A 27,958-nucleotide genomic window follows, 5' to 3' on the forward strand; every position below is an offset into this window, starting at 1 on the left:
TTCCCGGGCGCCGATCAATGGCAGCCCACTGCTCCCTATATCCAGGGATGGGTCAAATGCAGTTGTCAAATTTTGTGTATGTGTAAATGTATATGACAATAAAAATGGTTTCTTTCTTTCTTTCAATACTGGATGTTTAGTGCTGAACGGTGTCGATATGAGACATATCAGCTGATACTCATTTTTTTTAAACAAATACAAATGCTTTCATCCATCTATAGCCATGTTTCCATTCAATTGTCCGGCAAACGTTTTGAAATGTTGCAACAACAAAAAAAAGAAATGCAAGAAAGGGTCTATCAAGTGGTTTGGAGCCAATAAACTAGGCTACAGCGTAGTTTGGTCAGACTGTAGGTTACGCAATGCTGTAATCCTCCAGTTACAGAATAGAAGATGTAAAGGTTGGGAACCAGCAACAGAACAAGACACCGTTGTCATCTATGAGAGAACAATGGAAAGAGGTCTTCAGGAATAATGTTGTCAAACCAATAATTCTCCCTCACATTTCTTCTCAGATGGCTTGGTGTCTCACCAGTTTGTGTTGTTGAAGAGAACAACAGCGGCTGATGGCGTTGCTAAGAGCAACAAGGCATCAATTCATCAGTCACAGTGAATTCTACAAACTCGCCCTGCTGGAGTAAAAGAGGTGGGATTGTGGGACTGCACAAGTGTATTCCTTCACTACTTGCTAATTCAATATCGATCAATTGAAAAACTAATTAAGATAAATAAATAAAGATTTAAAAAATATGAACAAGCCAAATAAAAATTCAGAGCAGAGGGATTGCCTCCACAAGGCTCTCAACATGGCGACAGCTGAACCAGTGGCTAGGAGCTAACAGTGCTAACAGCGCTAACAGTGTTAACAACAGCAACATTTTCAGACGAGCTAACAGTGTTTACCTGATGAGGAACCACAGGTTGGGTGCCACGCTTTGGCGACAATGGTGTTCTCAGCTGTAACCGCCGTATGAGAGCAGTGCACAGCGCCGGCCGTGAGCTAACCAGTGGGGAGCGCTCACGTGCACTAACATGCACTTAAAAGCACATGTGACCAGTGGTCCGGCTATGTGAACAAATCAAGGAGAAGCTCTGACAACAGCACACACAGAGGGAGAGAGACTTCATTCTCTGCTCAGGTAGATATTACTACACTATATCTGTACATAGACAATAGTTATTTACTATTGAATGCTCTGATTATCATAGAGAATCTTTAAATTTGGTCATTAAAGACTGATTAAGATATGTGCAGTATAAAGGAACTAAAGTAACCAGTGCTCACTAGAGAGCACTGGTTACTTTAGTTTGGTTTTAAATGACCTGGATGTGTCTTTGGTGTGCCTGTGCTGCAGTTTATTCAGCGATAGAGAACTATCTGGGATAAGCTAAAACCAGCCAATAATATCAACCATGCCATGTATTGGTAGGGCTCTCGGGGTGAATGTCGAGATGCACGTCACGTAGTACTCGGTTGGTTTGGACTAAAAAGATATCAGGTCGGACTTTTATTTTTCCAAGGTTTTGCATGCCATCTTTGTCCAAAGATATCGTAAGGTCAACTGCGAGGGGTTAAACACTGTGTATTGCCAATTTACATTATATTCATTTAATTTCTATTTTATTACTGTACACCTCACTCTAGATTCAGAAAGCAGCTATGTTTTAACACAAGATAGTTCAGTTCACTGCAACTTTAGTATGCATATGAATAGCAAAATAAATCCAACATTTGCATAGATATGAAGGAACAAAAAAAACTTTTAAACCAAAGGAAATTGTCCTTAAAAGGAGCTTTGTTTGGTGATCACCTCCAGTCGTAATGTGTATTTCTCCGTATGTGGGGTTTCATAATTATGACTTGGACGTTGACATTAACACCATTCAGAAGCGGAAACTGGTAAATGCAATAACTGTGATACATGACGAGTTTATGCATTTTCCCTAAACATAACACCATGTTCCTTAGCCATTTAATTACTTAATAATGCACATTTTAATGGCATCATTAAGGGACAATATATTACAGAAAGGATTTTCAAGCTTTGATAGGGGACTTACAAATTAGAGAGAGAGAGAGAGAGAGAGAGAAATACAGTTTGAATATTTATTAAATTTGAACTGAATGAATAAGTGAAGCAGCAAATACAACAGTGCTGATCTTTTTTCAGCTGCCCGAGCTGGAGAATAAACTGTGAGCACATAATTAAACAACATCTGACAGTTGTTCCTGTAGCTCTCGCTGTACATTGGAGTTAATGAAGTCCAAGCCATTTGCTGCCTCTGGATGTTTGTAAGTGTGTAACTGCAATTCAGAAAGTTCATGTTGCAATGAAAGAGGCAGTATTGCCTCATTAAGCTTCGCAAGGCTGCGGTATCTTCTCATGATAATATTGCTATTCATGCACACACGCACACAGAGTCAAAACACATCCCCCAACTACATCAGAGAGGAGGAAGACATTGTTACTCTGGATAATTACCATTGTCAGAAAAAACATTCAATCATTCAATCAGTGTGATGATAAAAGAACAGAAGATACACATCAGAGGGAAAAGTTGGTACATTAATGCAATTTCAGTGCATCTGATCCTCTCACTGCTAGACTGAAGAGGAACTAAGACCGAGTGAGAAATCCAAGCCATCCGCTGCCATTGTCAGAAATGATATACCACAACACATAGCAGAGCAATGACTGAGATCAAACAACTTATCTGGAATATGCTTGATCAATTGTCTGTGTAGTGAAATATTGATCCTCGTGCTCTCGCAAGACCCCGACTTTGTGGGCTTGTCAGGTGTTTTTAGCATGGCTCTAAGGATGGCTATGTCCTCTGTCCATCCCTTTGTTCCACACTAAAATACCTCAACTACTATGGGATGGACTGCCATGACATTTTGTGTAGACATTCATGGTTCCCTAAAGATGAATCCTGCTGACTTTGGCGACCCTCTTGACTTTTCATCCAACGCCACCATGAGTTTAACATTTGTGGTTCGGGTGAAATATCTTCACACCTATTGGATGGATTGTCAGAGTTTTCATCCAGGTACTCAAGGAGTCAAGAAGGGATGCAAGATGACATTTTCTGTGGAGCAACCCCGGAATCTAGCATCACACTGTTCCTCTTGACAACAACCCAAATGGGATTCCACTGGATTATTGCTGAAAATAAGCTATGTGAAAAAGCACAAGTTTGTGATACCGAGTTTTGTTCAGCAAAATGAACACTTTTATGATTTGTTTTTAAGCTTGAATGCAATCACTAGAAGCAAAAAGCTAATGCTGGGATATAAAGAATCTACACCATTGTTGCATGAGTGTGAGGATACACAACGAGGCTGTGGAGGTGGACTAGTCAGCATGATGACGTTGTGTGTGTTCTAATTGAACAGCTTTTTAGCAAATGACATTTTTAAGACGCTTAAAAGCTTTAAAGTCACAAGTGGGGTATTTACTGACGTATTTTATATCGTAAAACAAAGCGTTGAAATGTATTAAGCTTACCGCAGACCTTATTTCAGGCATCTAACTAATGCAAATGTTAGCATGCTACCATGCTAAAATATAATAGTGAGTATGGTGACAAACCTGTACCACAAACTGGCTCAGGGAATGTGATGAGGGAGTTGTGACGGTTCACGGGGTTCACTGTGGGTTTAGGTGTGGAGCAGAGACTCAAGCGCAGACTCAGACACGGGAAACAAGGTGAGGTGAAAAACAAGGCTTTACTGGGCATTTAGCAGTCAAAACAAAAAAACACTCCAACCGGGAGCGCAGGAAATCAAAACTGCAATAAAAGCAAAGTCATAAAAAGGGCTTGGACAGAAAAGACCTAGTCACAAACCGTGAAACGCAGAGGGTCACCACGAGAGATAACCACTGGAGATGTGACGAGTCCACGGGGAGGGAAAAGGAACAAATGATAATCCGGCAACTGGAACAGGGCAAGCAGGGGAGTATAAGTAGGTGAGGGGTGAAGAGCGGATTGCCGGCAGGTGGGTAGAGATGAGTGGGGTTGGCAGAGGGAAAAGCCAGGGGCAGGTGATTGGGCACAGGTAGAGAGAATGAGCATGATCAGGAGACACACACACACACACACACACATGGCAAAGCCCAACCGTGACAGGATTCAACGCAAGAGATTCACTTAAAGTAAAGGATGTATTCAACTAAGGTTAACATAAAGCAACCAATGGAGTGGGTAGATCAGCCTCATCAGGAATGAAAGAATGCATGGATGTGAGCCGTGTGTGCTGTGGAGGTTGTGAAAGTGCTAAACCAAAAAGCAATGCAGGGCGAAGAGTAATCATCTGACGACCCTCCATTGTCCGCCTCTTGACAGCGGCGGTCGGCCAGGACATCCTCCAAGACAGATGGAGGGGCGCCAGCTAATTACCGACATGTGCACATTATCTTTGTGAGCATGTTAGCAAGCTAAGGTTTGCTCAAAGGTCTAAGAATAGCGTTACAGAGCCGCTAATGTGAATGGACACTTTGTCTTGTTTGCTTCGATGCAAAGTACATGACTACCTGCGCAGCTATCATGTTAATTCGCCCAGATTATCTTTACAAAATGTACTTATCCAGGTTTTCTTGCATTTTGCGGGTAACAGGTATTTGTGCGTATAGCTTTATAGGTGTGGGCACCAAAAATAGGATCTTGGCAGGTTCCTGATGCCTACTGGTGCCAGGAGACAGTCTGCATACCCTCTCTACTGAATAATGTAACAAGTGGTGAGTGGTGTGGGTGGCAGCGAGGGATGGCCTCTCCTCAAATAAATTCCGGGGCAAAAGCAGAAGACTTCAGAGAGAAGATAGCTCACGCTTCGTTATGAAACAGCTCTGACTGCAATGCCATCCTGCAGCCATTAAGAAAACCACTGCAGTTTAGCCAGAATCATGTTTTTTTTTAAATTCTGACAAAATATCTCAAGAGAACAGCTGTTAGGCACATGTGTCTAACAGCTGAGAGAGGAAAGAGAGGCATCAGAGGGGAATGATGTCACGTGAATGTGTGTTTGTTGGGGACGTTCTGCTGCATCCCCGGACAGAGCAGCAAGTGAAGCATGTAAACAGCAAACAGCAGCCAGCACTGTCACTGCCCCTCTGGTCAATCAGACAGGAGTGGTCACTTCCTCACACTATCCGTGTGTGTGTGTGTGTGTGTGTGTGTGACCTGAGTACAGAGCGTCCTCGCTCTTCAACAGGGAGTGAACCAAACTCCAACTTTCTCTGGGCAGGCAGCGTTCAGCACTTTGCGAGGATGGAGAGCAAAAGCTTCCAGAGGGGTTCCATGTAAGATAAGATAACAATAAGAAACCCGTGGACACGTTTTAAGAGTCATCAGATTTCCGTGCATGTAGGCTCTCTGTGGCACTCTTGCGAGGCAGCAGCGGACGAGGCGCTATTTTTAGAAACGCGGTAGAGGAATCAATCAAACTGCGACTTAACCGGTGTTTTCATGCCAATCTGCTGCTTTTAGTGGCGCACTCTTCTGGGACTCATGTCTGCGCTCGCAGGGTCAAGGGGAGGGGACTGTGCATTTCCATCAGTCTGATCTCTGATGCCAATTGATGCTTTTTTTTCTCTCGTGCTCTCCAGGAATGCACACCGGTGGACCTCAAACTTTTGCACCATGGAATCCGCTACACATGACGGCAACAGCGGCGGCACTGCTTTTGGGACCTCGCGTAGTTTCGTGTCTTTTCCCAGTCTTAGAATGTCTAAAGAACACTGCAGTTTGGGATGTGAATGACAATTGTTGTTGAACGACACAGAACTAAGGAGAACATCGTTGAGGCGCATACTATTTCCTCATCCTCTTTACTTCTATCAAGTGTTGAGCGCAGTCTTTTTTTCTGGCTCCTATGGGAATCAAACACTCCCGCTGCACGCTCCTCAGGAGAAAAATGGCGGAGTCTGAGAGCATTGAGGTAAGTGTGAGAGAGACACCTTATTATAAAAAAAAGGTATATGATAAGGCTCTGTCAGAGTCCTGCCAAATGTTTACCTTTAGTAGAAGTTGCATCCCGGACAAAATGCAGATTCCGTCCGGATAGTGAGACAGCAGCCTGAGTGATCAAATACAGGCTGCATCTCTGCAAGGATGTTGAAATAAAACATTTTGTGCAGAGCAGGCTTGATGCAAATTTGTATTTCCAACATCGAGTACAAAAACAAAAAAAATCAAAGCATATTTTTACTGGTCTAGCTTTTTTTAACCGTGTAGCTCCCAATGTTGCGGTGTGATTTCACTTATGTTTCAGAAGATGGGACAGTGGCAGGACGTTAGATCCCCCCCCCATGCCCACTCGTTTTGTTGGATAGGAGAAATAAATCTAAATATATTACAATGGATTTGCATGAAGACAACCCGTTTAAATCAGGAAGACGCTGTGAGGATGATGAGGCTGAGCGGGGCAGAGTGTGCTGCTGAGATCAGGATGACTTGCGCTGTCCAAGGTGCTGCAGCACCCCGCAGACCAGACGACAGGGAGAACGCTGCGACTTGTATGGAGCAGCTTTTATTTGGGGGGGGGGGGGGGGGGGGAGCCAAGCTGAAGACGTGATGAATCCACTTTATTGGCTTCCTGGTCGCCTTATAGGGCCCTCAATAGGGATCCCCAGGATGCAGGAAATAGTTTAGGTCAATGCATTTTCCCAAATGCACATTATATGATCGACATTATTTCACGTTTCATTGAAGAATTCATCCAATGTAGCTTTTTTTTGTTATAAATTCAGAGCAACACCACATGAGCCCAATTTTGTATTAAGTGCACTGCTGAGGGATAACTAATGCTGAAGAGATACAAACACCTTGTGAAGTTGGAGATGGCCTCATGTTGCTGTATATTAATGATGATTCATCAAAAGAAAGAAAAAAGTTACCTCAAAGCAAGTTCATTCATGGGTAAAGCATCCCTCAAGCTCTCAACATGTGGTCAATGCGCTGACGTGGGAGGGCAGCAGGCAGCTGACATTATACGATAAGAAGACACTGGATGGATGGATGGATGGATGGATCTCTGCCTTCCTCTGCTCTCTGCTGCTTTGGAATGTGTGTTCTCAGAGGCACCTAAGTGCCGTAATGGCAGAGGACCAAACAGATTCTCTTTCCTGACATTGATGCTGATTTCCTTCGACTTTAGTAAAAAAGCTCTTCCTGCTGTAGGCCATTATCGCCTTTAAGTCAGCTATCTGGTACTTTTCTTCAGATATGCATTAAAACACCAATTTCCGACAGAGCATTCCCCACGTATCCACCTACTGACGTTATCACTGACTTCAGGACTAACAAGCAGGCGCCAACTTTAACAGCCAAACAATTACAAACACATAAGTGCCAATTGAATGCCCTTCTCAAATAACAATTCTCACCTCAGTGTGTGGACGAGGATCCAGTCTGAAATGCAACCCCGTGCGTTTATCTGTCTGCGGGGTCAGAGGCAAGGACGTGTCTCAGTTACACTCACTGCAGCTGCTCTCCTCTGATCGCACCCCAAATCTACTTTAATCTCTCCGTTAATGATGGCCAGGGGCAATTTCGTTTCACTGCAACTTTTAGAAAGTTCTCATTGATTGAGTATTGAACTTGGCAGCCTTAATCACTGCTTCTGTGGCCCTGTCTTGTAATTATTGACTCTTTATGGGACAGCTATCAAATCCTGCGTTTTGTCTTTCACTGTTGTCATTTATTTTTAGAGATTTCATCTGCAGTCTTTAGGAGAGTGTGCATATCATGACTGAACGTGGGAACTTGTGTTTGTCATGATCACGGAGACATCTCTCCATCATGCTCCCTGCTGTTGTTTCATGAAATACTGGTGCATCAAGTTTGTTACTTGGGTTGAATGCTAAATGCTCAGAATTTGTTGCTCAGAAGACAGTTTGTATATACAGATGCTTCATCACAAACATAATTAGTATCAATCAACTTCAAATCCATTAAAAGAAGGCAGCACTCAAATTATTATTACTGAGCCGAACAATTGCTATTCTAGCTCATTTTGTAGTATTTTATTTTATTCCCATGTAAATTTAGCTTTAGATTTTGAATGCTTTGATTATTGATTGAATGATTTATTCAGTAAGTCATGTGTGGATGTTCCAGGTGTACTAAGGAGACAGCACTCGACATGTATAGAAGGCTAACTGGTATAGCTCTGAAATGAGCTGCCATTCACAGTACATGAGAGTCTACAACCAGCTGCTCCATAAATGGGTGAAATGCTAATGTTAGCATGCTAACATGCTGACAATGACAATGCTAACATGCTGGTGGAATAATATTCACATGTTCACAGTGGGTCAGCATGTTTACATTTGCTAATTAGCATTATTTGACACACCACTGAGGCTGGTTAGTTTTGGTCATAAACCAAAGCCAAATTAAAATCTCACAGAGAGCAATGCTCTCTTTTCCAGGAACGCACTGATCTGTCACAGTCTGATCTATAGCCATCAGCCCCACTGGAGCTCAAGGGTACCTCGTTGGTGGTAATGAGGGAAGGCCATGAATGTCTGTACAAAATGTCACGATCCATCCAATAATTGTGGAGAAATTTCAGTCCGGACTAAAGTGGTGGACTGCCCGAGATTATCGTCAAGAGCAGACCGTGGCGTTGTACGGCCACCAGGCCGTCAATGGGAAATTAGGAATAAAACGTTAAATAAGTGTACATCATGCATGGAATACAGCTGCACTGCTTTTATTTACGGACTTCAGTACGTTCGTGAATGTGTGCGAGCAGCAGCGTCACTGCAATGTGTTGGCGATGCAGCGCGGGCACCGACATCTGAGGCTTTGCTGTAAGCTGCAAAAGCAACGTGCTCAGAAGATGTTGGTTCTCCTTGGATCGAGCTACATATGTGAACAAACATTCTCCGGGATGAAGTTTGACAAATCCAGATCCTCTCTCACTGACGATCACCTGTCAGCTGTCCTTCACATCTCCACCTCAGACATTCGACCTGACTTCAGTGCACTCGTTCAAGCCCAACACAGACTACATTTCTCGCACTGAACTGAAAAACAGAAAGTGAGGTCACTGGACTGCAAACAATAGGAATAAAAGTACTAACTTTGCAGAAACATGATCCCTGTCAGTGTTTTACTATGATATATGGATATTGCATGATGTATATATTTCATTATTCCTGCTGCAGATGTTTAAGGTGGAGCTCATTTTAACTCCTTTATACTCTGTTGTTCAGTTTGGGTAGTTAGGAAGGGTTTGAGAAATGATGTTTAAAGTAACAAGTAACTAAAGCTGCCAGATAAATGTAGTGGAGTTAAATATACAATATTTCCCTCTGAGATGTAGTGGAGTGGAAGTACAACGTTGAAGAAAATGGAAATACTCAAGTAAAGTACCTTGAATTTGTAAATAAGTACAGTACATAAGCAAATATACTTTGTTATATTCCACCACTGATCATAAGCTTATCACAACCAAACAATTTACTGCTTTTTATAATGAGGTGGAATAATATTGAGCAGGATTGAGTTCAGTCCATTGATCCGGCCCTCCACAACAGTCCCTGGTCTAGAGCCATGAAGCTAGCATGGTTAACGCCTGATCTGTCAGCTTTAAAGTAGGATATCAGTCGGTGACATTGATTTTTTACCTTGTTTGAGAGAATCAATCATCCTCCTCCCACCTGTATCTTTCCCTCTAGGATGGCCATCATATTTATCTTTGTCCTCTCCCTTCCTGCTGGGCCTAAATGCCATGAACTGGGACATATTGACTGGTCACACTGTTGCCTTAAGTCCACTAGATCCATGTTCCACACAGCGCTGTCGCTGTAAGTCACAACAGCACGACTTCATCCATTAGTAAGGTTCTCCGCCGTATTGACTCTGTTACATGCCAGCCTTATTACATTACATTAAAGGATGCAGGACAAACTTCAAAGTGAAGTTTATATTGGAACAATTATCTGAAGTGACGCCCATCGCCTCAACAATGAAGACGGGGAAACAACCTTCTTTGAAAAGCTGAACGGCCTTGGAGGTTGGAGGTGAAGCTCTGAAACCTTTTGCATTCCTGAGACACAAGCCTCTCAATTTTCTCTTTTCTTTCTTCTCCGAGATCAACAAAAAGATACACTGAGCATCGCCGTCAACCTAATTCCATCCACCTTGCCAACTACTTATCATTTATTCTTAGAGGGCTGAAAGTTGGAATGAGTACAAACACCAGAACGGCTTACTGGCTCAAAACTGAGATCCTGGGAGTCCGTTTCTTCATCTCTCTCTCTGTCTCAATCGCAAAACCAACACACACTCACACACACACCATGGCTAGGTCTTCCCAGCTGGCCTTACAGGTGATAATCAGGGCATTATGGATGTACCGTCTGTGCAGAACTGAGCTTTCTTGCCATCTGTTCTGTTGACATACAGGCTGACTTCATGTCAGTAGTCAGAGTATTCTCCCGACTCAATAGATTCTTCACGGCTAGCCTGCGAGTTGAGCTGAGAGGGACGAGAGCGGATGAAATGATTAAGGGGAATGGATGACGAGACAAGCCAATCGTTGCCCGAACCATGTAATGCCGAGTCGCTTGCTGCCTCCATGTTTTGTTTCTTCCTCGGAAAGTGATTTGAATAACAAACACCCAGAGCCCTCAGCCTCAATGAAGTGTTTTTCCTCTTCTTCTCGCTCTCTCTTTCTAGCAACCACAGCCGCGGCCGGTCCGCATTATTTCATCACAGACGGCACAGCCCACCTCGTTTCCCAAGCCGGTGCCTTCCATCCGGCATGCCTCACGGTCTCCTCTGCCGCCACACACGCCCCATGCTGCCAGCCTTCCGAGCTGTCCCGGGCGGGGGAAGATGTCCAAGTTCCTTAGCCCAGAGGACATGACCTCACGAGACTACTACTTTGACTCTTGCATTTGGTATACATGAGGTATGTTGTTGTTTTTATTCTGTTTTCTTGGTCCTGTGTCTGCTCTGGTTTATATTCATCGGCCCAGGTGTGTCCCATGTCCCCCGATTAACAGGTCTGCAGCTCGGGAGAGAGAAAATGCAAAACAGCAAAACCACCAACTGCCCAAGATGTTGCTGTTCGGCATCTGATGCCATCATCAGTGAACACCAGGCATCCATCCTTTTGCAAACCTGGATGTAAAACACAATTACGTTTGGAGACTCGTGTCACAGTGTAGGAAAACACATGGCTATCAGCAGATCAGTGACAACAGTGGCCGGGCAGAAATCATGAATTGGCTTTCATGGTTACTTTTGTTCTGCTCAAATCGGTCTCCATCTTTTGCTTCTTTTTTTTTCTCTTCTTGGACCTCATCATCTCAGACTCCTCTATTGTGTGTTGGTAAGCCTCTTTAATGATGATCACGTGTGACATTTGAAAAAACGAAACTGGGTCTCTCTCAGCCTCCTCCTGCTCCGGACTACAACCTACAACAACTCAATGCTTTATGTCATAGACGGGTGGAACCATGGCTGGGCTTACGCGCAGCCAAACCCACCAAAGGACATGAGATCTGAACCCTGCCTGGCAGAAATCTCTGCCTTAAGCTTAGCTCAGCTGAGCTCTGCTCAAAGGCTGGACTTGATGGCGAATGGAAGAGGATTGGTGCAACTTTCCTTTAGCAGCTATTTTTAAGTCTCTTTATGTGGCTCATATGATTTCAAGAATTGAATATTGTATTGGTTCAGCTGCGTTGCATGCGGAGGAAACATAACATAAAAAAAGCATGACCTGTGAGATGAATCTTGAATGTTTTTTTGGAAAGGAGGACAGATGTGTTCTTTTTGTCATTTCTGACTATTCTTCACACTCACACATATGCGTGCACTCGGTAAGAAATGCAGACGGACTGAGCCTGGAGGCTCATGGTGATTATTCAGTGACTAAGACTAGACTAAGGGTGGGCTGTGTGCTATTTGTCACCGCTTCACTGCGGATATCACAGCAAATCCAGACCTCCGTGTCCATCCAACATTTTCAATTCAACAAAACAAAATATCCAGCTGTGTCAACATCTTCTTCAAATCATTCTGTCATATGCTAAACCAGGAGATGCTGAAGGACGAAGTGAGGACGCTCACCTACCGCAACTCCATGTACCACAACAAGCACGTCTTCAAGGACAAAATCGTGCTGGACGTGGGAAGCGGGACAGGGATTCTGTCCATGTTCGCGGCCAAAGCGGGGGCAAAGCACGTGTATGGGGTAAGACCTGTTTTCATTTCAGTGGAGCGTTATCGTGCTGAACCACCAGGGTCCAATCACTGCATGTCCATGTGTGTGTACGACTGGCCCCCAGTTTGGGATAACCACGTGGAACTTCCAGACAAATGGAAGGACGGGGATGGTTGGGGGGGGGGGGGTGATTAACTTGGAATTGCCAAGAGACTTGTGCTGAGCTACTGGTTGACATTCTGTGTTTATGTGTGACTTTGCCTCGCATCCCATATTTGTTTTCCTTCCCTCTTCTGCAGTCTCGCTCAGTTCCTCTATCTGTCTTTTTGTACTTTAAAGTTCACTTCACGCTTCACCACACGCTAGCGTTACTCCTGCCCATCTGGAAAGGCTTTATCATTGATCATGGGGCTAATATTTCAGGGATTTGGTTCACCTTTGACTTGGATGCTCTCAGTTTGAGTTCTGCACCAATGCCCGATGCCTTTATCATAACTAAAGCTGGTAAAGCTCCATGTGAAAGATGGGCTTGAGAGGTGGAAGGGCTGGGCTCTGGGCCAACAATAGCTTCACTCTGTCATATGGACCTCGTTACATAAAAAAGAAGAGTGATAACCTCTATTCTGGCTCCACAGAAACCATAAAAGACTCTCTGCTGAATTCTATACCTATCAGAGTTATATAATCACCATAAACTGAGCTCACACTTAACAGACGTTCATTTTGAATTTAATATTTTTCTCCCTGAAAATGTTTTAGGGAGACAATTTTTGAAGAATGTAAAATTGCACAGACCTTTAGCAATAAAGGAATGGTTACTGGCAGGAGAGCAGTGTGTGGGATTTTATTTAAACCCCAACAAGTACAGGAAATAAAGAGTGTGTGGTGTGGTCAGTCCATGAATCATTCCAGCTCTCAACAACCCCTGGTATTAAACTATTGGTGGCAACTTCAGTCCACCAGCTCACACGTGCAGATTGTAAAGTGCCCGCCATGCAATCACAGAGGGCCGATGTAAACTAGATCTTCCAGCAGATATATCAGGGTCCAAACACCCAAAATCATGGTGGAGTAGGGCTGTAACAGGTGGTTTGATATGTGCGGGGTTAGCAGCAGTCACAGGATCTGATCCAGGCTTCGGTCACATGGATTCAATAAATGTTGCATCTCATGCACGAGTGACAAAGAGTCTTGTAGTTTCGATAACTGCTCTCTGCATTGCGGTTAAAACCTAAAAGACAAAAGAGGATTTAAATGCAAATTGATGAAAAATAATAATAATAATAATAATGACATCGAATGATGAAGCCAGTTAGAGTCAGATACGTATTCGATGTAAGAACACCCCCAAAAAAAACTTTTTCATTTTGTTTGTACAGTATGTAAAAAATACACAGGGATGCAAATTAGCTGATGTGACATTTCCATGAGGCTTCAGCTACGTTCCATTAAACACACTTTTCTTAGAATTCGACAGACCGTAACATTTGGGCCAGAATGTGTTGAGTTGAATGCAACAGCTGTTTCTCCCTGACGTAGCAGCACTTGCTAAACGTTATCTCGTTAAGTTAATCGTATAAGCTTGTTCATGTGATGATTGTAGAATTTATAATCAAAAAAGCTTGAGACGGCTTTACATTCTTACAAAACTAAAGAAATCAAACTGCAACCAAAATCAAATCCTGCATATGAATAAACAAAGATGAAGTGTGGCTCATCTCATTCCTGACTCACTGTATGAGTCTCAAGGGCTCCGACAGAGGGGAGCGCTGCATGACACCTGAGCGAAGTCAGAAACTTACACTTTGCTGCGACTCCAGAGAAAAGGACTCGTGGCAGCACTGCAGCGACAGGGACTCTTCCCGACACCAGTGAGAGTGTGTTGACTGCAAACACGCCTCAGCGCTCCCACTGAAGCATGGCGCTGATGGACACATGGCTAATGGCTGTCTCCTGTCGCAGCGATTCAGAAAAAAAGACGAGGAATCGTTGCCAATTAGAGGGCTGACGTTGGCAGCCCTATTCTCACAACAATGCACTGGGATGCGTACACCTAGTGCAACATGTGGAGCTCCCGTTTCTTTTTGCAGTTGATACAGTCTGGTTTTTAATAGGTGTTGTGTGTGTGTTGACGGACAGAAGACCGTGGGCGCCACCAGCAGCATCTTGACCAGCCCTCCACTAATAGGCAGCAGAGAACAGGGCTGCTCCAGGGAGGCTGTTCTAATGTCAAGCTCCTGCACTCAGTGGGGAAACTGAAGACCTCAGCTAGAAAGCAGAAGCCAGGATTTAATTCCAGTCTGTGTGTTATACTGCAACGACAAGAAAAAGAAGATGGTATCTCCTAATTTGTCCATCTTTGGTGTGTATAACCCTTTTTTCTGCCTCTAAAACAAAAGACTTAATTCTTCATGAGAGTCCAAGGCAACAGCTGAGTGCTTCTATTTTTCAGCCGGCTCCCTCCACAAGGGTCCCAGCATGGGTTTGCCATGAGTTCATTCAGGTGTCCCCTGCTTGATTGCGAACAGATGGATCTCCTGCCGCATGAATAAGCGCGCACACCTCTGACAAACAGAGTCCCAGGGGAGGTGGAAAAGAGTGCACACACTCAGGTGGAAATCTATACTCTCAGACTCCCCCGATGCTGACAGAGATTGGTATGGACAAACGCCTCCTGTTGAATTATGTTCTCATTTTGATTGGGAGCTGCTGACTAAGAAGTGTCCGGGGTTCATTCTGATGAATGATGGAGGCTTTATTACGTTGTAACTCTGCTATTGGTGGCACCTCAATAAATCAGCCATGAGTCCTGCATTGGTGGGCGGAGGAAGTACAAAATATATCAAGCAAGGAGCTGTTGACTCAGAAAGTATAACAGAGGCAGCATAGAGGAAAATGTGACAGAAATGTGGGTATTTCAGAAGGAGAGCGATGGGACAAAAAAAGGCAGCGGGGTAGAAGATAATTTAAAAGAATTAAAAATGTCAAAAGACTAATTAAACTACAGGTTGAAGCTTCCACTGGAGCTAAACGACTGGTTGCAGCTGAGTAGTGACTAATCTTCACCCGAATTACTTAAAGTAAGATGCCCTGGCAGCGTTCCAGGGTCTGGTCCCCTTGCAAGTTCTATCCCGTCTTGTTCCTTTGTCCTTCACAGTTTCAGCTCGACCCCTGGACGTCTCTTGCAAAGCAAAGTTAACCGAAGTGCACAATGTCAGATGATAATCCCTCCCTAGTTAGCTACCTTCTGCTGTCAAGCTCACTGTCACAAAATACTGCAAGTCACTTAAAAGACGTTACTTTTTTGCTATCGAACTCTGCAGACAGGAAAGAAAATCCCTTTGAGAGAATGCCTTCACAAACTCTCAGCTGGTTAGCTGTTGTATCTCGCCCAGTTTTCAATTTTCAAATCTGTTTGCAAGTGGTTTTGTATTCGGGACTGCGATGGAAGCCACCCACACAGAGATACTAAACAAAGATGACCTTGTTTGCCACCCCAGAGAGCAACTTATGGTGGCCGCACTGTTGGAGAAGCTTTCATGCAGGAAGCAATACATCAAGAACAAATGTTTCAATTCCGGACTTGTCTTTACTCCAAATAACAGAAGGAATTGGAGTTCACTGTGATGAATCCCTGGAGAGGTAGAGCAGCCAGAGGAACACACAGTCAATGATGATCACGCTTCCAGTAACCTCCTGAGAAGAAAATATATTGCATCCTGGTATTATAATAAAACAGCACGATTGTTCTTTAGCAGGGGGGGGGGGGGGGGGGGGAGTACATTTCCACCACTGTTAAAAGTAGTTTCCAACATTTTAGGCGTGTGATCTCCCACAGTTTGTAAAGCAGAGCGTTTTTTTGTTCTCCTTCCGTCTCCCAATAATCATCTTGTGACCCGCCAGATTTACCTTGTGACCCCTTTAGATGGGACTCGACTCCTTGGGTGTGAACCACTGGACTAAAGTTCACTGTACGTTCAGTACATTGTGCTGCTAATACTTCTGGACATTTAATTAGGGCTTCTCATGCAGGACTTTTACTTGTAATGGAGTATTTTCTACATTGCTGCATTGGAACCTTTACTTAAGTGAAGGATTTGAATACTTCTTCCACCAGTGGTCTTTAGTGACTACCTGTTACAACCACAGCTAGCCATTCCAAATCTCGAATGTTACAAAACATCTGGATGAACTTCAAATTTGAGGATTCAAACAATGTAAAGCAGTATGAGGAGCAGAGAGGGAAGGCTGGCAGATACGCATGAGGATAAGAAGAAGGAGATTTCATGTTCACCATTCCGTACTGCACTGGGCCAGCTCATTTATATTCATTTGCACGGACACGCTGCCAACTTATGGCACTTCAAAGCATATGTTTTCAATCATAACACCTCCAAAGCTACTGACTGTGCATCTACCAAATGATAGCTCCATCAACCAACCTGTCGGCCAATGTTCCGTCTAGAAGCCTATGAATATCAAGTATGCACAAGTAATTGAAAGGACAGTGAACACTAAGTTTCAAGCAGGAACACATCCCCGGTTGGAGTAGCAGGGCTCGCATGTCATTCTGACAGACATATTTTTATTACCAGGTAGACTCTTCAATAACTTATTGGCAAAGCAGAAAAAAAAAGCTGAAGTCAGCGAATATGTGGAAGGGTAATGAGCCACTCCTCCACTGTAAACCCCAGCAGGCGTGATTTCCATAACAACACCCTGGCTGCCATGGTAGCACATACTCTATCTACCCGTATCTTTCTGTCTCACACTGCAGTGTATTTCTTGCACACAGTGATACAATATTGGCACGTACTGTATATGCATAATTGATGTATTGACTTCTATAGGCATTGTCATTCCTATATTTCAGCGTTAAGACACTTTTCTGTCCGCCAAAATACAAAAAAAATTGATTATGACCTAAAAATACGTGTCGTGTGTTGCAGTGATCACCATCTTCAAGGGCAAGGTGGAGGAGGTGGAGCTTCCTGTTGAGAAGGTTGACATCATAATATCCGAGTGGATGGGCTACTGCCTCTTCTACGAATCCATGCTCAACACCGTCATCTTTGCCAGGGACAAGTGGCTGGTAGGATGTGCGTTGATGTGTGCATAGACATGATATGTATCCTGCATTAACATCAGGCATCATATCGCTAAAGTGCAGTATCTAGAGCAGTGGTTCTCAACTGGTCTGGCTGCGGGACCCACCATCACCCCTTAATGACAAGCCGGGACCCACGACCTAAATGATGTAATTTGTTATATATATATATATATATTATATATATATATATATATTATATATATATATATATATATATTATATATATATATATATATTATATATATATATATATATATATAATATATAATATATATATATATAATATATAATATATATATATATAATATATATTATATATATATATATATATATATACATACACACACACACAATCACTGACACCTCAATAATTTAAGGTTGGTACTTGGCTGAGGAATTAAATGCCCCCGGTGCTGTGATGTCGACCTTTTATGATGTGTTCAGGATTAATTGCAGAGTTATTTCTTTGCCTCGTTTGTCAAACAGAAACCCGGCGGATTAATGTTTCCTGATCGCGCCTCTCTGTACGTGGTGGCCATAGAGGACAGGCAGTACAAAGACTTCAAAATACATTGTGAGTTCAGTGTGAGTGTGTGTAAGTGTGCATTACCTGAACCTGGACTGTGAAATGACACACACTTGTGCTGTCCCTGGTGTCCTCTGCGTGGCTGTAATCAGGATTATGTCTTTGCATTGTAAGTGAACCGCAGGTGTAGAACGCCGCCCACACCTCCGCATTGCACTCACACGAACGTGGGAAATACTCACACACACACACGACCTTTCCAGCTCTGCAAATGATTTTGAACTTTTCCCTCAGACATAACACTGGGGGTGATAATTGAGTTAGTTTTTCTGCTGTAGTCACTGTGAAGCCAGTGCATAACTTAAAACAGTCATGCAAAACACAACAATAGCCAATAGGCCTCCTACTCACACTCCCCCATACATCTGGGAAATTATGAAAACCACACTGCACCATGAGAAAGTCATATCACATTGGCTCACTGCTATGCAAAGCTTTTCAATGATGTCTGGAGACCATTATTCTGTATTTGAACACAGACTGAGTGGTGAGACAAGCGCATATATTGACCAAACACTGTTTCTCTGCTGGTCAAGATGACCTTTAGACGGAGTTAGAAGTGGCCTTCGGAAGCACTCCAGTATTCTAAGAGCATCCTGTGGACATTAGTGCGACTCTGGGCTGAAAACGGCCTTTGTTAAGTGGGCAGCATGATATTCAAATCGAGCTCATAACAATTCCGTGGGGGTCAGCGACCTGTTCATTATCACCAGCTTTCCTGCGCTCTAAAGTAGTTCTCTTCCTTTTGGGTCATGGTGGAGACATTTGCTCACACACTATCTTAAGGAGCTTAATGAATAATGTATGAAATGATTTTAGCCAAAAGCTGCAAGGATATTCAAGGCAAGAGTGTGGGTTGCGTTCAAGGAGGATCATGTTTACAAATCATCCCCGGGTACAATGTGACTTTCATCCGTCAAAATGAAAATGGGGGTCTCACTCTGGGGGTCGTATATCAGATTATCCTGGGAAGCTCTACGAGTGAGACTGCAACTATTGTTGTTTTACAGCTGCAGCCCAACTGTTTGCATCTCCTGTGGCTTTTTTCCCACCCTAAGAACACTGAACTAACTGAATCAAAACTTGGAAAGAAGAAAACTTTTGTCATTTGTGTTCATTTCACAAAAAAATAATTGAGAACATGCTGGCAAAGTAACTCAATCATGCTGTATTTACCAGGGTGGGAGAACGTGTATGGCTTTGACATGACCTGTATCCGTAATGTGGCCTTGAGGGAGCCACTGGTGGACGTAGTGGACGCCTGCCTCATCAAGGTTGGTAACATATTTTAGCTAATGGCAGAAAATGGATTCATCACAGAGCCTGACCAACTGTCAGCTGTAGAATCAATGCAGTGCAAATGGGAGTTGACGTTGGTGTATACAGTTGGATGGATTGGCTTGGAATTGGGTACAGATATTCATGGTGCCCAGAAGATGAATCCTGATTGATCGCCATAAATTGTTGTGCACACATTCATTTTCCCCTCAGGATGAATTTTTCCATAAGTTTGGGGATTCCTTAACTTTTCATCTGGCATCCTCTTTTTGATCAAGATGAGTCCAATACTTTGGATTACGACTAAATACATGCAAAACAAATGAAATCCCCATCAGCCTCAACTGAACTTTGTGTTTGGTGTTAGCATGTTAGCATGCTAAGACACGAAACTAAGATGGTTATCATGGTAATGATTGCACCTGCTTAGCATCAGCACGTTAGCATTGCTGACATTAGCTTTTAGCATCAAGCACCACCGTGCGTAAATAGTATACTGCCTCACGGGCAATCGTCAATGTTCAGATTAAAATATTTCCAGAGCCCTTTTAGAACTTTTGTCCACTTCAGTTGCGTCAGTGACAGCCGTTGAGAAAACTACATGGTCCATTTAATAGCTTTACTGGGGCTTTCAGTCATATCCCCATAAGTTTTGAGCTTACACGTACATCAAAGACCTTACAGTGCTCAGAAGAAATGTTAATCTCAACATGTTGAGGGCGAACTCCATCTACTGATGAAGATCATTTCATATAAAAAGCCCAAGAATGGCTACTAAATGGACCTTTGCGGTGAGATTGTTTTCTCACCTTTACATTACTGATTAACAAGGTATTCTGATTGTTTCATTATATTCTATACAATATCAATACATTAGAAGTCGTCCCATAGACAATGCTGAGTAAGATGGCTGCTATAAACTATAATGCAGAGGTGCCAGCATGATTGCAGTGGTAAAACCCTCCCACATTAACTGCAGGTGAAATAATTGGTAAACATACTGTATGGAATGCTTTGGCTGGTTTGAGTACAACCTTGATGTGTGGCTGTTGGCCTGTCTGTGCCTCTCACTGCGTGGATTACACTGATAAAGCTGCTGTGCCATGCATGTCAATGGCAGCCGGCCTAGTCCTTCTAATTGTGGTCTTTGTCATACTGACCTTCTTATCGCTGGTATTGATTGGACGGCTCTGCCCCGTCTCGCCTCTGTCTCGGTGAAAATTGCTTTGTGATCACACCTTGACTTCAGTGTTGCTGATTGTCAAGCACCCACTTTCTTTCCCCCTCTGATATCAGACACCCTTTCATTTTAAAATGCAGCGAGATATTACACAAATCACGCAACGCGATCAGTCATGACATTTTAATAAAAATATCTATGAAGCTGATGAGAATGCTGCTTGTCTTGGGATCTGGTGAAGAAGAAGAAAAAAGAAGCCTTACCACAATGATACCCTGCAGACAAGCTTTATTGTCTTTAAATGGATTACTGACCGACCTCATTAAAGTTGTATAGCTGAGGAGTAGCACACATAGGACCTCATGTTATTAAACTGTTGCTTGAAACTTTGGTAGCAATACTCACTGAGGATCAAGACCAAGTATCATCCTGCAGAAATAACCACCTGCATGACAGGGCTCTTAAATCTGTTATTTTGCATTCAGAGTAATTGCGAGGGTGTAAACATTCGACTGCATTATATTGCAGTCTTAAACTTTGAAATGTGACTTTGAGAAGTGTATACCGCATGACTAGAGTAAATATCTGGTAAATGTGTTTATGGGAGTGATTATTGCCTAAAGACAGCAGGGGGAATCTGACATTAATATTGCATTGTGTTTTTATGCCAGCAAACATAAGGCTCATTCCTCCACAGCCACTGTGGCATCTGGCACCAAAGCTATAGCAGTGGATGTCTAATATAGCCGATGGCAGAAGAAACATGGTGATCACACCTCTGCCTTACCCCTGCAGGGCACTGTGTGTTTTCGGGTGGGCTGCACTCCCCTGTGTTTCTCAGTGTTCAAAGCTACATGATATGTTGGCGCAGTGCCATTCAGCCGACGGGAAACCAGGATCTGGAACAACATGTTCTTCTCTGAACCGGGCCTAGTGGGACAATGGGTTATCAGATACCCTGTTAAACTGACTGCAATCAGGGGACATTTACAGATTTTGGGTCGCTAGCACCACGCATGAATAACAACTGGAGCCTCACAATAGTTAGAGCTCCCAGGACGACGCCAGTCCCCCTATCCTTGTATTCTTGATTGTCATTTAGGATCTTGGCACAGTCCCACTGAGTATAACGGTGACCCTATATCGTTCTGCAGGTAGAAGCTGTACTGTATTTCTTGGAGTTGTTTTTTGGTCTCCTCAATGTCATGTATTTGGCAGTAGGCTACATATAACATTTTCTTGGTTTTTAGATTGTTGTAAGGTTGCAAGATCATTAGTTTGAATGGGGAAAGGGTCTGGTTGAAGTCAGAACTACGACATTGGCATTTTTGGAAACATGCGTGGACATGTCTGCACCCTAAATCCAGCTGACGCCAGCAGCATGGTTGAGTCCAAAGGCTGGAAACAGGGGAACACAGCTAGCTAGGCTCAGTTATTGAAATGTGACATCTTGGTTGTCGAATCCAAAACATGTTTCAACACTTTAGTTTTTGTGCAGTTTTCAAGCCAGCGAGCTGTTACTCCATTCTCAGTCTCAGTCTGCTCAGCTAACCAGCTGCTTGTGGTAGCGTCATACTTAACACGCAGGCATTAGAGTGGTATCTTCTCAACTAACTCTGGGCTAGCGAACACATATGCATATACTGTACTTCCCAAAATGCCCTTTAAAAAAGAGAACAATAGGGAGAGTTGAATGTGATCAATGGCTTGTGGTGTCAGTTTTGTTCATGTGCTACAGATATTCAAGAGTTCATCTCTTTACTCCCGCAGGAGGTGGACATCTACACAGTGAAGCTCGAGGACCTCTCGTTTACCTCAGCATTCTGCCTGCAGATCCAGAGGAACGACTACATCCATGCACTGGTCACTTACTTCAACATCGAGTTCACCAAGTGTCACAAGAAGACTGGTTTCTCCACCGGTAGGATGCCTCACACACTGTTACTTTATATACAGGGATCTGTGTGTGCGCGGGTGTGTGTGTGTAGCTTTAAAGCATTAGAGCTTTTTCTATCACCAGCCCTGACAGCAATAACACAGCACCACCCAGAGGTCAGGTTCAGTATTACTCTATTCTGACGGCACAGCAGAATGGATACTTCACTTATAGTTGGCAAGTTTATTTGCCAATAGGCAACTGGAGCATCTGGCATTATGTTGTAGGTGAATTGTGGGGTATGGCTCATGCTGGTAGTCAGCACTTCACACACTACTGCAGGAGGAGGCATAATGTGAGAACAAGGGAGGCTGTTGCTGGACGTGTTTCATACAATCTGGAACCGCATTTCACACAATCTGGAACCGCATTTCACTTCAGTGGACAGACAAAAAAACATCCAGAAGCAAAGTTGATGTAGAACTGAATGCTCCAAGAAGCATGAAATCAAAACCATCAGTTGGGCAGGTTGACTACCAGACCGTTGCAGTGTTGATGTAGCCAAAGTCAAAGAGGAGTCCAAAGCTCTAATGTGGTCTGTGTTGAGACGTTGAAGGCATCTATCACAATAATAAGTGTCATTGTCACTTTACATTCAGATCAGGCTGGTTGACATGATCCAGACAGAGCTGGACTGGAGTGAGCAGGGGGGACGTTGTGTCAACATCTGTGTGTGACTGACCTCTAGTGGTAGTGGTGAATACCGTGCATTGACAGGATATGTACAGCAGAATGTATTACTCTAAAGTTGGTTTGAACAGTATATCTGTCTGGCCTCTGGTGCTGATAATCTTTTATTCATCAAACTATGGTATCATCACAACCTTGCATCTTGTCCATAAAGAACTATATTTATATACAATCATTTCTTAACCGAAGCTTTCTCTGCCCTATAACCACTTGCCCTCGATTGATTTTCTGTAAGTTTGTCTATCAAGTAAGTTTTCCAATGTCAGACCTGAGGACTCCTGGTCTGCCAAAACTTTAAGACACAGATCTAAACTTACACACAGAGAGCCAACCGTGCAATCGAGTCCCCGTTTGACATTCACATCAGACACACACAGACTCTAAGCAAAAGAGAAAAAGGCAAGCGGGGGGGGGGGGGGGGGTCAAAGATTGCAACACATGCTGGTCAGTAGAAATGCCATGTCATCTCCTGAACTAGCATAAGAAACGCAGCTTGTCAGTGTCTCTTTTGAACTCTGCCCAAAAAAAAACGGAGAGCCCGGCCTGTGCAGCAGCCATGGTGATTGGCTCGCTATGGACTCACAGAGAGCTCGTCTTTGAAGGCAACGCCAAGCTGGCAGAAATTCAATTTTAAAGGTTACCGACCTTTTGAGCCTCTGCAAAGCCATCGGTAATGTTCAGGGCACTGGGGGATGCTCGCACTTATTTTGGGGGCTGGGGTGTCAGATTTTACCTGTCTGTGTTTCCACACACACACACACACACACACACACACTTTTAAAATGTAGAATTGAGAAGAAGATTGACTCGAGCAGAAGCGGAGAGATCAAGAATGCAGTCGTGCATTTCCTGCCTTTTACTTCCACTCTTAGTCTTGAACTCAAGTGGATCTACGTGCTCTTTTCGCACCATTGCTTCCGGACGCGGACTCGGTTCAATGCCTCGGCTCTTCCTCTCTTTGTGCTGAGTCTCATCCTGACAATCACGCCAGGTAGATAGAAGCCCATATTGCTGTAAATCTCTGGTAGCCCCATGACGGACTGACAAGCTGTCCATGGTGTCTCTGTGCCTTCTGCCCAGCGTTTGCTGGCATAGACATCAGATCCTTGGGGATACTGAAGAGGGTAGAGAAATAAAAGACAAGAGGATGACATATCTACTGTTCTCAGTCGTTTAGTTGGTGTGTTGCCAAAGTTTAAACCTTTGTTGGTTCAACTTTCTTATCAGGAACACACAAGTTTAAGTTGGCTGGACTGCTGCTGGCTTGCTTGTTGGTTTTTAGCCCGGTGGCTAGGCTAGCTGGTCGCTATTGAAGAAAGAAAAGAACGAAACATTCCTTTATTAGTCCCACAGTTGGGAAATTATTCTCTGCATTTGACCCATCCCTGTATATATAGGGAGCAGTGGGCTGCCAATGACAGGCGCCCGGGGATATTGGTCTGGTCTATTATGATTCTTAAGCTTTTTCACACTTTTAAAGGACTTTTATTGTAGATCTAAAGAAGATTTTGGCACTTGATGTACTTTGGCGGACTGCACGTGTGATGTCCGAGTGTGGATCTCGCCATCTTACCGTTTCTAAACTGAAGGAAAGCGTCGCTTGACTGGAAGCCGAGCTCAGAGGGAAAGACCAGAGTTGATTAATATTATAAAGAATTCGAATGTAACAGGCTTTCAAAATGGCTAAACAATGATTTACTAATGCTTTGTATGTCAGTTTTATGCAATTAACAAGAGCAACCTTTGGATAGCCAGATAGTGGGAAAACCCTATTATGTCTCTTAAATTCCAATGAATCAGTAGTTACAAATTTCAAGTCACCAATTAAGAATTTATCGTTTCTCTGCCTTTGTAAACGTAAATAATCTGTTAAAAACGAAGTTTTGATTCTCTGCAGCCCTTTACCAAAAGGTAAGTTGTCTTTCAGTCATTGTGGGCTGAAGACCAGCCAAAGGGTTATTTCACAACCTGGCAACCAGTAAACACTTTTTATAAATGGCTTATGACTGATCTATAAAGCATCAATAAATTATTTATAAACCATGACTAACAACTAAGTTACAACTTCCAAATAATTTATAAAGGCTGCTTTATTAGACTGTGGTACCAATTTGTTAGAATATTAAAATGACTGATGTACATTTTAAAAGTGTGTGTGTGTGTGTCCCAGCACCAGATGCTCAATACACCCACTGGAAGCAGACGGTGTTTTACCTGGAGGACTATTTGACGGTGCGGAGAGGAGAGGAGATAGTCGGCAGCATTGACATGAAGCCCAATGAGAAAAACATTGTGAGTGGTGTTCAGTCTAATGTCCCTGATGTGTAGTGTGATATGTTTGGTAACGACATCTGCCTATAAGTGATTTATCGTGTGTATGTATGAGAAAATATAGAATGGGAGAAAATAAATAATACAAATATAATATGAAAAGTGTTTCACAGTCTTATTTGAGCTCTTATCTTTATACCCTGTACCCTAGCTAAGCGATGACTCATTTCCTCCCCTGCCTGCCCACGACAGGTTGTTTACTCCTCAGTGCTGGCAGTCAAACAGGCAGCAGCACTGCAGACAAACAACTAATTCTAAGCGGGGTTCGCTTCCTCCTGTTGTCTCACACAAACAGTCCGTGCTTACTTAACACCACGTTCTGCTGTCAGGTCAAAATATGGAAAATCTGCGTCCCCGGTCTTATTATTTTTTCACAGTTTCTGCCACGTATTTGCTTACTCATTGCCTCCCGTCCCTCTGACAGCCATCTTTCTTTTCTCCCTCTCTTTGACCTGCAGCGCGACTTGGAATTTACCTTCGAGCTGGATTTCAAAGGGCAGCTGTGTGAAGCGGCCATATCCCACGACTACAAGATGCGCTAAGTTCGGCCGGGGGGGACGATGGTGCCGAGTACAACCCCCGAGCACCAGAGGGAGACAAGAGACACTCCCACGTCCAGAGACAGACACAATGTGTGATGTAAGAAGGGGGGGGGGGGGCTAAGACCAAGCAGAGTTGGCCCCTATTGGCCACTATTGTCAACACAGTGTTTGATGAAAGCAGGAAGTTACTCGTGCTCGCTGTTAAACAAATCTGAATGTAACACCAACAAACAGAGGTCAGGATTATCTCCTCGTCATGATGAATGTTATTGATTGTTGATGTGCGTACATGTGAGATGGAGTGACGTACTTGTGTTTCGTTGTTTTCCACAATAACCTGGAACCTATGGAGGGATAGTCGTCATGTTTTGAATTCCAGTAGAGCTCATGCAATCAATGACTGTGTTGTCCACATTCTGCTGTAGGTAGACAATACAGTCAAGGTGTAAATCTTATGTCACATTATGTACCGTAGGGAATGATGTGAGAAACACTTTCATTTAAAGTTGTATCAATTTAGCAATGTTGGAAAACTGACAGCAACCGAACGCCGCGGCCAAGGACGAACCTGCGTATATGTGCAACGTGAAAGGTATAGCATGTGTTTGCAGAGTCATTGTACCAGTAGCTTTCTGTGAGTGTGTAATAGAGGGCGTGACACTGTTGCACAGCTTGGACTACCCAGATGTTCCTTGTGTTGTCAGTTTGAGCAGTGATGTTGACATGCCAATAACATACCTTCCCCATCCTAAATGCCTTGACCAAGTGCCGAAATGTTCTTTTCCGCACTGCTGCATTCAGATTTTTTTTTCGTCTTCCTTCTATATATAGATGCTATTCACTCTCTTTCTAATAGTTTAGATATTAGAGATTGCTTCAAACAGTCTCAAGCCATGAAGCTTTTTGTTTTACTACATCTGATCCATGTCAAGCAATCGAACCCCACATCTCTAAATAAGTCTTAGCAAACCAGATGACCTGCAGTAACCCTGTCCCAACTACTGGGTTTGAATCTAATGAGACTGAGAAGAGGTTTTCTTCCAACATGCATACAAGTTCCTTTAGTATCGTCACACGATGTGGTACCAGACTTTACAGACTGTAAATGCATCCACTTCACATGTGCTCTTATAAGGTCAATGCCAACCAACCACCGGAGGAGTTTCTTCACTCAAGACGTGGATCTAGGCAAAGATTCCCTCACGTTAATATTCCTCGTAAAGCTTTAAACTCCTGCTACTCTCAGCTAAATACGTTTAAAAGCCATTTGGTAACACATTATCTTTCCCATGTTAATCCCAGAGTGTGCTGAACGCTATTGTTGACACAGCTAAGCCACTATCCCTGTGTCTTATATATATCGTGCAGAGACCCCGATGAATCTTTTTCAGGGCTGTTACCAAAGTGTACAGTATGAGCACTTGGGACCAACAGGAGGAAACTATATTTATAAAGCATGCAACTAATGCCAGTAACAATCAACACATAGTGCAGTATGCTGCCTTCTCAGAGCACACACTGGCTGGCTGGTACTAATAAGCAATACACTGTTATGAGTCATTAATGCTCACAATCAACAATACATGACAAGTCATATGTATTTAGAACAATGCTGGTGTTGAAAGAGCATCTGCCAGTTACACTTTCAGAAAACATTCTGAAAGCCCGCTGCTCAAATGACACCCCAAACTATATAGTTTAGATGTCACACTAACTCCAATAAATACAGATGAATGGATGCGCAGTAACATGACTATTCTCGAGCAGCATTATGATCAGGTTATAACAGCTTGCCTGCAGGACCTTCCTCTTTTCGATCAAGTAGCCTGTGATAAAGCAATCGCCTATGGCAAAGCAAGGTATAAAACACGACTACTAGCCTCGTCCATTTCTGCCTTGAGATCGCTAGCGCAGGGTGGGCCGAAGCCTCCATTGGAGTGGGTCGACTCCTGTCCGGACTCTGCTGGGGATGATGAGCAATTTCCAGAGCTGACGATCCATAGTACCGGCTCTGGCCCAGGCCCTAACCCCAGCTTCAGTCTTGAGTCCAGTTCGCATCCTAACCCTGACCCTAATGCTGGTCCTAACCCCAACCCTAATTCCTGTCCTAACCCCAAATCCAAC

The 27,958-nt window shown here is 43.5% G+C and overlaps 1 pseudogene across 1 annotated transcript; it reads left to right on the forward strand.

Moving 5' to 3' along the window:
- The first annotated feature begins 5,872 nt into the window (after positions 1-5,872).
- LOC306797631 (protein arginine N-methyltransferase 8-B-like) lies at positions 5,873-27,700 on the forward strand (annotated as a pseudogene). The gene is made up of 9 exons: positions 5,873-5,938; positions 10,690-10,924; positions 12,056-12,284; positions 17,131-17,273; positions 17,778-17,865; positions 19,057-19,151; positions 22,106-22,256; positions 25,132-25,253; positions 25,751-27,700. The product of its transcript is annotated as a protein arginine N-methyltransferase 8-B-like (transcript).
- The last annotated feature ends 258 nt before the right edge of the window (positions 27,701-27,958 follow it).

This window comes from Melanostigma gelatinosum (assembly GCF_949748355.1).
Source record: "Melanostigma gelatinosum genome assembly, chromosome: 1".
Classification (NCBI taxonomy): domain Eukaryota; kingdom Metazoa; phylum Chordata; class Actinopteri; order Perciformes; family Zoarcidae; genus Melanostigma; species Melanostigma gelatinosum.